Here is a 10,610-nt window from a genome sequence, read left to right as displayed (position 1 = left end):
AGCTATGTACAAGACCTCCTGCAACTCTCAGAACGTATTATGATGGGCGGGCTCTGCTAAGGTTTCTGTTTTTGAAACCCCCTTTTATGTCCCGTGTCCCTTTTTTGTCTCGTCACTTCTTAGTCCCCCCCCGTCCCATCCTTCTCCACATTTCTGTTTTTGTCCGGAGTGTCTGTAGAAGGAGCACATAGTGCCCTGCAAGCTGCATTTCACGTCGCCCATTTGCAGCCCGTGTCGCGTGATTTGCTCCTTAACTCCTTTGCCCAGCGTGGGAACCCACCAGTTGTCGGCTTTCAACTTACACGACTAATTGCATGTCTTTGACAGGGTCTTGCTACGGTGTGGAGGTGTTTTTTTCACGTGTGTCTTGTACGATGGGGTGGAGGGAGGATTGAGAGAGTTCTTATAGCTGCTAGGAGAGATTATCGTTTTAGGTTGCTTGGATGCCGCCGCGGTGCTTTTAACGGACACTGCTTTCTTTTTCTTATTCTTTTTGTACGGCCGGGTTGTTTTTGTTGGGAGTTGTTGAGGACCTGCTAGATTTCTCCACGACGCGCGAGTTCCTGAACTGGCGGTAAAACATCCTGAACGGAATTTGTTTTTGCACTCTTTTCTTTTCTGCCTCTCGCTGTTTGTCGACTAACACGGAAAAGAAGATCAATGGGGCAAAGGGGGAAAGGAAATGCCCGCTACTCAGTAGAAATAATCCTTTCTTTCAGCATCTTTTCCTCTTCTGTTGATTTCCACGCTCTTTTACGCCACCTTTTTTCTTGGTCGTCGAGAGAAGTGTTTGATGTTTGTGAGAACAGACAAGCGGTCCGCGGGTGGTTCTTTCAGAGTAAAATACTTGATACTTTGAATACAACTTGTGTTAGAAGTATATGTACAACGAACACACTCACCAAAACAAGTACTGCGTGTTAGAAGAAAATGTACTACGAACACACTCACCAAAACAAATACTACTGAAGCCTACCTAACAACAGCTGGGTTCGAATCCAACGACAATACTTTCAGCGGTGGCGGGTATGTGGCGGAAACCTCATATTGTCGGGATAGGGGGGAGTGTGTGTGTGTGTGTGTGTGTGTGTGTGTGTGTGTGTGTGTGTGTGTGTGTGTGTGTGTGTGTGTTCTTGAATTTGGCGCGTTGAAGATCGGTGAACTGATGTAATTGCGAGCTAAAGACCGTGCATGAGTATGTCTTGTTCAAGACCTTTTAATTGTGCACCAAGACAGAGACAAGACAAGACACTATCTTTCATTAACGAAGATTAAAACAAGTCGCGTAAGGCGAAATTACTACATTTAGTCAAGCTGTGGAACTCACAGAATGAAACTGAACGCACTGCATTTTTGACTCACATGCGAAGCAAAAGTGAGTCTATGTACTCACCCGAGTCGTCCGTCCGTCCGGAAAACTTGAACGTTGGATATTTCTTGGACACTATTCAGTCTATCAGTACCAAATTTGGCAAGATGGTGTATGATGAAGGCCCCAAAAAACATACATGTAGCATCTTGACCTTGCTTCAAGGTCAAGGTCGCAGGGGCCATAAATGTTGTCTAAAAAACAGCTATTTTTCACATTTTTCCCATTTTCTCTGAAGTTTTTGAGATTGAATACCTCACCTATATATGATATATAGGGCAAAGTAAGCCCCATCTTTTGATACCAGTTTGGTTTACCTTGCTTCAAGGTCAAGGTCACAGGAGCTCTTCAAAGTTGGATTGTATACATATTTTGAAGTGACCTTGACCCTGAACTATGGAAGATAACTGTTTCAAACTTAAAAATTATGTGGGGCACATGTTATGCTTTCATCATGAGACACATTTGGTCACATATGATCAAGGTCAAGGTCACTTTGACCCTTATGAAATGTGACCAAAATAAGGTAGTGAACCACTAAAAGTGACCATGGCATATCTCATGGTAGAAAGAGCCAATAAGCACCATTGTACTTCCTCTGTCTTGAATTAACAGCTTTGTGTTGCATGACCTTGGATGACCTTGACCTTGGGTCAAGGTCACATGTATTTTGGTAGGAAAAATGTGTAAAGCAGTTCTTAGTGTTTGATGTCATTGCTAGGTTTAGGTCAAGCATGTGAGTCGTATGGGCTTTGCCCTTCTTGTTTCACAATGACCGTAGTCCGCCGTTAGTGCAAAAGGCAGTGGAAGTGACGAGCCTGTTTAGCGCGGCAGCGGTTGCACTGTGCTGCATAGCACGCTTTACTGTACCTCTCTTCGTTTTAACTTTCTGAGCGTGTTTTTAATCCAAACATATCATATCTATATGTTTTTGGAATCAGGAACCGACAAGGAATAAGATGAAATTGTTTTTAAAACGATTTCGGAAATTTAATTTTAATCATAATTTTTATATTTTTAATTTTCAGAGCTTGTTTTTAATCCGAATATAACATATTTATATGTTTTTGGAATCAGAACATGATGAAGAATAAAATAAAAGTAACTTTGGATCATTTTATAAAAAAATCATTTTAATTACAATTTTCAGATTTTTAATGACCAAAGTCATTAATTAATTTTTAAGCCTCCATGCTGAAATGCAATACTGAAGTCCGGCCTTCGTCGAAGATTGCTTGGCCAAAATTTCAATCAATTTGATTGAAAAATGAAGGTGTGACAGTGCCGCCTCAACTTTTACAAAATGCCGGATATGACGTCATAAAAGACATTTATCGAAAAAAAGAAAAAAACGTCTGGGGATATCATACCCAGGAACTCTCATGTAAAATTTCATAAAGATCGGTCCAGTAGTTTACTCTGAATCGCTCTGCAGACACACACGCACAGACACACACGCACAGACACACAGACACACACACACACACATACACACACACACACACACACACACACACACACATACACCACGACCCTCGTCTCGATTCCCCCTCTATGTTAAAACATTTAGTCAAAACTTGACTAAATGTAAAAAGCAAGAAAACATTTTTTTAATTTTTACATCCAGCTCTTGTCCTAGATCGGGTCAGCTAGACTGAGAGAGCGAGATACACACACGTACAGACACGAGAGAGAGAGAGAGAGAGAGAGAGAGAGAGAGAGAGAGAGAGAGAGAGAGAGAGAGGGAGAGAGAGAGAGTTAGAGAGAAAGAGAGAGTGAGAGAAAGAGAGAGACAGTGAGATAGAGAGAGAGAGAGAGAGAGGGGGGGGGGGGGGGGTGGGGGTCTTAATCACTGTAGCTGGAATTGTAGCGTTGGATCCAGAGGGATCCTTCTTACAGCCAGACCTTTTTTCCCTTTTTTTGGAGAGAGAGAGAGAAGGGGAGAGTACAAAACATGTATCAAACACACAGTACTAACCAAACCATTTCTTTCTCTCTATGTTCCAGAAGCTGTCGGGGGGTGGCATGAGAAGAGCACCATGTAAGACCAGCAGCTCCACTGACGCCGCGTGCACATGGCCTCCACGTGCAGGCTGATGAGGTGAGTGCCCACAGCTTCACAGCCCGCAAAACGCTGCGGCGACTAAACACTTGGCATTGATCTTCCTTTCATCCTGCTGCGTTTGTGCCTTTACACTTAACTTTAGGAAATCTGCAAGAAACGTCATTCTGCTGTATCTACCCACCTTGTTGGGTGGGTATTTTTTTTAAACCAGGTTTCTGGGAAAATGCCGGCTTCAGGATATCACATTTTCATGCAGGCCGCAGATTTATGATCGCCGGGAGGACGCCAGGAGGACGTCTGGAGGACGTTCGAAGCTCTTGAAACCACCCCCCCCCCCCCCCCCCCCCCCCCCTAAGCGTGTGTATCCTTTTGCATTCTAATGCAGATTTGGCTTTGGCGTGTTTTTGAGATGATTTGCGCTTTTGCAGAGCATGTAATGGTACATGTAAGCGTTCAGGACTTAGTACGCATAGTGGTACATCTTTGATTGAAAGCGTGTGTGCCCTTTCGCATTATAGACGAGACAAGTGTGTCCGTTGGTGAGAGCTTTCACCAAAAGCTTGGGCGTATATTTTTCTGCGGTAATGAAGGTATTACGGCATAATTACAAAATCCCACGTGTCCTACAGTACCAGCGCAAACAGACATTACCTTTGTCCATTGGCGAAGCTAAATTAATCGTCATTGTGTTCTCTCTCTCTGTCTCTCTCTCTCTCCTTAGTGAATAAACCATCCATCCATCCATCTCTCTGTCTCTGTCTCTCTCTCTGTCTCTGTCTCTCTCTGTCTCTGTCTCTCTCTCTCTCTCAATGAATAAACCATCCATCCATCCATCTGTCTGTCTCTGTCTCTCTCTCTCTCTCTCTCTCTCTCTCTCTCTCTCTCTCTCTCTCTCTCTCTCACATACGTATGCGCTCAGGCGTGCGCGCGATCGTAACCAGCATTGTTTCCTGTCCCTGCCTGTGTACGTGTACGTGTGTGTATGTGTGTGTGTGTGTGTGTGTGCGTTCTATCAATTGATGTTGGTCAAGAGTTGAATTATGCGCGTTTTGCTTTTTGCTTTCAAACTGCAATCTCTGTTCGCTTACCTGTGCTTTGTCGCTTACCTGTGCTGTGTCGCGCATGCGCTGACGTTATCCTACGGAGTCTGACAAGTGATTAGTTACTCCAACTTTCACACAGCAACCCTGATTTTCCAAGCCCGCGATGAGCTACACAATAACAACTTTCACAACATTTGAGCAAAACATAACAAACAAAAAGAAAAGAGGAGCGGTAGGGGGGTGGGGGAGTTAGCTAATTTTCTGCACATTTTACCTTTGTAGCCGGGGTCCTTAATAGTACGGCAAAAGTGTGACAGTTCCAGTCAACTTGATGCGCGCGGTTAATTTGCCGCTTCGGGTGGGTCGGGTAGAATAATTTAGTTAATGCCATGTCATTTGGTCAAATGCAAGGCTACATCCAAGTTCCTTTTCATAGGAGGCTTGATGGGAAATACGCGCAGAATTAACGATAGTATGTCTGCAGTATTGTCTCTGTTGGCAATGTCAATTTGCTTTTTCAACCAGCGAATAATTCGCTAGCGTTCAGATGATTTGTGCATGTCGTCAGGCTGGTTGCACGTGCATTCTTTTCTTTACAGCCCGAGTTTACAGTTGGTGTAAAGCGTATAATGTGTGTTCTTTACAGCCCGAGTTTACAGTTGGTGTAAAGCGTATAATGTGTGTTCTTTACAGCCCGAGTTTACAGTTGGTGTAAAGCGTATAATGTGTGTTCTTTACAGCCCGAGTTTACGGTTGGTGTAACGCGTATAATGTGTGTTCTTACAGACATGTCGACACTTAACATAACGCACCAGACAAAAGTGTGTTTCTTGAGTGCTTACGCATGAAGGGTATTCGTTGAGGAAAGTGTATTTAGGAAAAGTCCCTTCCCTCAAAGTACAAATGTCAATAGTTTCATCTATGTTTCTTCCCCTTCTATTGTCTGGCATTCTTACTGTAGAATTTGAGCTATTACTGTTGTTTGATTATATTTTCACAATAACGAAACACTTTTGCATGTGAAGAAATAACCTAAAATAAGAGAAAATTCTATGGGACATGTAAATGTCCTTGCAGATATTTAAAACCAAAGGGAATATACGCTTAAGTTCTCCTTGAAAGAAAGAAAAAAATAACAACAGTACCATCAACTTCAGCCTTTTGGGTGGCCGAGTGGTAACGCACTTGCGCTCGGAAGTGAGAGGTTGCGAGTTCGACCCTGGGTCAGGGCTAGCAATTTTCTCCCCCCTTTCCTAACCTAGGTGGTGGGTTCAAGTGCTAGTCTTTCGGATGAGACGATAAACCGAGGTCCCTTCGTGTACACTACATTGGGGTATGCACGTTAAAGATCCCACGATTGACAAAAGGGTCTTTCCTGGCAAAATTGTATAGGCGTAGATAAAAATGTCCACCAAAATACCCGTGTGACCTGGAATAATAGGCCGTGAAAGGTGAATGCAGCGCCTAAAGGCAGTCGATCTACTGGCCGATGTGAATGCGTGATATATTGTGTAACAAATTCCATCTCACACGGCATTAATAGGTAACATGCGCCTTGAGGTAACATGCGCCTTGAGTCGCCTTGTGTGGTGAGATACGTGCGCGATATAAATCCTCGTAAATAAATAAAAATAAAGTCTCCAAGGCGTCATTAAACCTGCATGATTAAACACATGGACAACCGTGAACGATATTATGTTGCTTTAACACCAAATACCCATTGGATGCATTCTTCTTCTTCTTCGTACGACGAGATTCGTTGATGACACAACCATTTTGTCGAGGGTAGCGTAGGCACCCGGTCTGCTCCCCGCCTAAAAAAGGCCAGTGCCGTTCCGTCTTCGAGGGACTGCGTGGGTTTCATTTCGGAGTTTTCCTTCTCCTAGACGAGTTTCCTTCCATGGATGATGAGCCTCCTCTACCCTCGTTTTGAATTCAGAGTGGTCTTCTCTTAGGATAGCTGCCTGCCAGGGTTGACGAGCCTATCCTGCCCGGCTATTTGACCCATAGCTGGAGGTTGGTTCGTGGGCACCTGGGCGTTTCCACACACCGGTGGGCCCGCATGCCGCACGTCTAGGGGCCAACCTCCTCCGGGTCCTTGTAGTCTAGCCTGGGGCCTTGCGGTACCCAGTTTACGCCTGTCGCCGCGATGGAGGCACTACATAGGGCTTGTTGTGGAGAGGTTATTGTACTGGCAGGAGAGACTGACGCATTCTGCTCTCTTTTCGCATTGTTCTAAAAAGGACAGACGGTGCTAGCCAGCGGTGAGGGCTGAAAGCGAGAAGTGACAAGCACAAGACACTTCGCCAACACACTAGACACGTCACACAACCGTTTGGCAGGCATTGGATGCATTGAATCTGGTTGTTATCTGGATAATTTGTGACATTCTGAGTTTGAAATATATTTTTCAGGTAATACATATGTATCTATACCAACCACTCAAAACATATTTAGGTCTGAGAACATCGACCTCGTGTCATTTCCAGTCGAGTAAGCCACGGATCAGGTTGACAGTGTAACAGTCTCACCAAGATGCAACCTGTGTGTTCATGCTCCTTGAGGGAACATGTGTGGTCGTATGAAACTGATAATAACTTGGATAGAAAACATTATGACACGCACATCTTTATGTGCACGAGTCTATAGTCAATGTGCCAGCAGTATGCTGGTGCTTTGGCTTGCGGTAAATGTCGGGGGGTGCAAGAGATAACCTTGTTGTGCCAAAAGAATTACACGCTACGTTGCTGGCATTTGGCTGCTCACCTTGATACCTCGTTTTTCACCGGCACGGTTGGCCTAGTGGTAAATCGTCCGCCCCGTGATCGGGAGGTCGTGGGTTCGAACCCCGGCCGGGTCATACCTAAGACTTTAAAATTGGCAATCTAGTGGCTGCTCCGCCTGGCGTCTGGCATTATGGGGTTAGTGTTAGGACTGGTTGGTCCGGTGTCAGAATAATGTGACTGGGTGAGACATGAAGCCTGTGCTGCGACTTCTGTCTTGTGTGTGGCGCACGTTATATGTCAAAGCAGCACCGCCCTGATATGGCTCTTCGTGGTCGGCTGGGCGTTAAGCAAACAAACAAACAAAAAACCTCGTTTTTCGTTGGTGCACGGACACTGGCACAGCCACACACTGTCGTACATGTCACATGAACAAAAACAACAAGTCGCGTAAGGCGAAAATACAACATTTAGTCAAGCTCAGTCGAACTCACATAATGAAACTGAACGCATTGCATTTTTTCCGCAAGACCGTACACTCGTAGCATCGTCTGTCCACCGCTCGTGGCAAAGGCAGTGAAATTAACAATCCAGAAAAGCGCGGTAGCGGTTGCGCTGAGGAGGATAGCACGCTTTTCTATATCTCTATTCTTTTTAACTCTCTGAACGTGTTTTTAATCCAAACATATCATATCTATATGTTTTTGGAATCAAGAACGGACAAGGAATAAGATGAAATTGTTTTTAAATCGATTTCGGAAATTTAATTTTAATAATAATTTTTCTATTTTTAATTTTCAGAGCTTGTTTTTAATCCGAATATAACATATTTATATGTTTTTGGAATCAGAAAATGATGAAGAATACGATAAACGTAATTTTGGATCGTTTTATAAAAAAGTAATTTTAATTACAATTTTCAGATTTTTAATGACCAAAGTCATTAATTAATTTTTAAGCCTTCAAGCTGAAATGCAATACCAAAGTCCGGCCTTCGTCGAAGATTGCTTTGCCAAAATTTCAATCAATTTGATTGAAAAATGAGGGTGTGACAGTGCCGCCTCAACTTTTACAAAATGCCGGATATGACGTCATCAAAGACATTTATCGAAAAAATGAAAAAAACCATCCGGGGATATCATACCCAGGAACTCTCATGAAAAATGTCATAAAGATCGGTCCAGTAGTTTACTCTGAATCGCTCTACACACACACACACACACACACACACACACACACACACACACACACACACACACACACACACACACGCACACACATACACCACGACCCTCGTCTCGATTCCCCCCTCTATGTTAAAACATTTAGTCTAAACTTGACTAAATGTAAAAAGACCGACAGACATAAATACGAACAAACGCACGCACGCACATGCATTCCGTTCTAGGCATCTGTGATATTTGAGTTTACAAAGCTGGTGTACTGACGGTTGGAACGCAATTTACTGAATCTAAACAGTGCAAAAGAATGATTGCAACAACTTTCGTACCCCAACTAAAGCATTCATTCCTGTGTCATTTCATTCATACTTTCTATGCCACTCGAACTGGCTAGATGGCACACTTTTCGGATCAATCTTTAACAGGGGTCACGTGATCGCCGCTCAAGTAAGGGTACCCTTTAATCGACCCGACAAAAATGTATGGTATCAGTTAAAACAATCGTCGAATTCAGAATAGGCACAATTTGGCAACTTTTACATACGAGGAGGAACACAAATCAATTATCAATCCAGAACAGGTTTGTTTAGTAATGGGTCATGGCAATTGTGTTTCTTTAAACTCGTCTTCTGATTCGGATTTCGTTCCCTTCCAAGTTCGACAAATTCGGCACTCCTCTGTCACCTATATTTTAATACGACACTTTCATTGCTTGTGTTCGGAAGACAAGACAGTAAATGTGACAAAGATTTGAAGAGTCAGAGAGCGGATGACAAGGAATGTGTTATAATGAGTTGAAGATCAGCATAAAAGCCGACACTGGCTGCATCTCCACAAGACATCAACGGAAAAAAAGAATGCAACATTTTGGGACTGGCTCCACACCACTTTCTCTCTGTACAGGGCAAATCGACGGGGCTGTAATGGTCTGTCTCCGGCGATCGCAAGAGCTTTGAGCTGACATGTGTCGTTTGAGAGAGGATATTGGTGCTGCTCGGCGAATGCGCCCTGTCAGTTTTCCTCGGCGTCTTTGTCTCCGGGTTCTTTGACAGCGGACAGGCTGTGGGTTGGTTGTCTCTAGAAATCCCCGGCGGCCGAGTGGAGAAGGAAGAAGCGGAAGCGTTGCTGGTGTGCTGTTGCTGTTGTTGCGCTGTGGTTCTTGGGAATGAAAAGGATGACAAGTTGGCAGAAGACGGGGCTGTAATGAGGAAGGAGAGCATCAGTTTGATGTAGCCTGCTGAATGGAAACAAACCCTTGTTGTCATATTTCCTTGTCGATGAACATTGTCGGGTATAAAACGCGTTGCAGGATAAAGCGGAAAACTTGCCAAAGACGAAGAAGAAGCCGTTGAGACCCACGGATGGACATGTTGTTGGGCACTTAATGCCTCTTGTACACACGCTTCGCTATTAATTGTTCACTTCCTCCATACCTAAAAGCCCAGATAGACGTCAGCGAGGCAACAATAAGCACTCCTTCTTTTTTTAATTTTGTTGTCGTAGAACAAACAACGAAAGATCATTCTTCAAAACCGATGATTTTTTCTTTCTTTGGTTTTACCAATTACTTAATTCCCTCCTCGGCAAACTTCTTGCACATTGAAACCTTTTGGAATCAAACGCGGTGTGCAAGCGAATACAACAGGAATCGTACATTTTAGTAGTGATATTTCATTTACCGTAATAAACTTCTCTGTTCCTTTATGGATTGTACATTATTTGTCCAAAGATGAAGTATGTTGTTGCCTGAAATGCTTTTAAGGATCAGAATTTCCCAGTGTTGGGACCTGTCTTGGTATTCATTTCTAATGTGGAAAATGAACAGATGAAGAACTAGAAGTTGAGATTTGTGATGCCATCATCAGAATGTCTTGCATCTGCTTCTTTTCCGCATGAACAGGCAGACACGTGTGCTTCTGTTCGGTTCAATGTTATTACAGGAGTTATGAGGACTATGGAGTCATTAGTTTGGCGTGTGATTGTGTCGGTTTGGGAACAAGCGGGTCCTTGGGGGCTTCCTCGTAAGCATTTATTTTCTCTTATTTTTTCCCCTGACGCGGAACAGCACAAAACTGTGTTTGTGTTCGTTTACTGTCTGTGTCTGTAGGGTGTGCGTAGAGGTCGTTCTCATTATTTCGGTGTCATTTCTTTGTTTTTGTTCTTCTTTGGTTTCATCTTTTTTTGTCCTTTGTCGTTTAGGCTTTTTTGAGCTTTCAAAGTCTTTGGAGT

At 43.6% G+C, this 10,610-nt stretch overlaps 1 protein-coding gene across 1 annotated transcript in view; it reads left to right on the top strand.

The window, feature by feature from the left end:
- LOC138981132 (zinc finger CCCH domain-containing protein 10-like) overlaps positions 1–10,610 on the top strand; it is a 114,507-nt gene that overhangs the window by 19,230 nt on the left and 84,667 nt on the right. Inside the window, exon 2 of the mRNA XM_070353972.1 lies at positions 3,377–3,470. The gene's annotated coding sequence lies outside the window, so the exon portion shown is untranslated. The remainder of the gene's footprint in view (positions 1–3,376; positions 3,471–10,610) is intronic.

The sequence above is a fragment of the Littorina saxatilis genome, linkage group LG12 (assembly GCF_037325665.1).
Source record: "Littorina saxatilis isolate snail1 linkage group LG12, US_GU_Lsax_2.0, whole genome shotgun sequence".
In the NCBI taxonomy this organism is placed as follows: domain Eukaryota; kingdom Metazoa; phylum Mollusca; class Gastropoda; order Littorinimorpha; family Littorinidae; genus Littorina; species Littorina saxatilis.
Note: the sequence above shows the minus strand (reverse complement) of the source record. Positions and strands in the feature narration are given on the sequence as shown.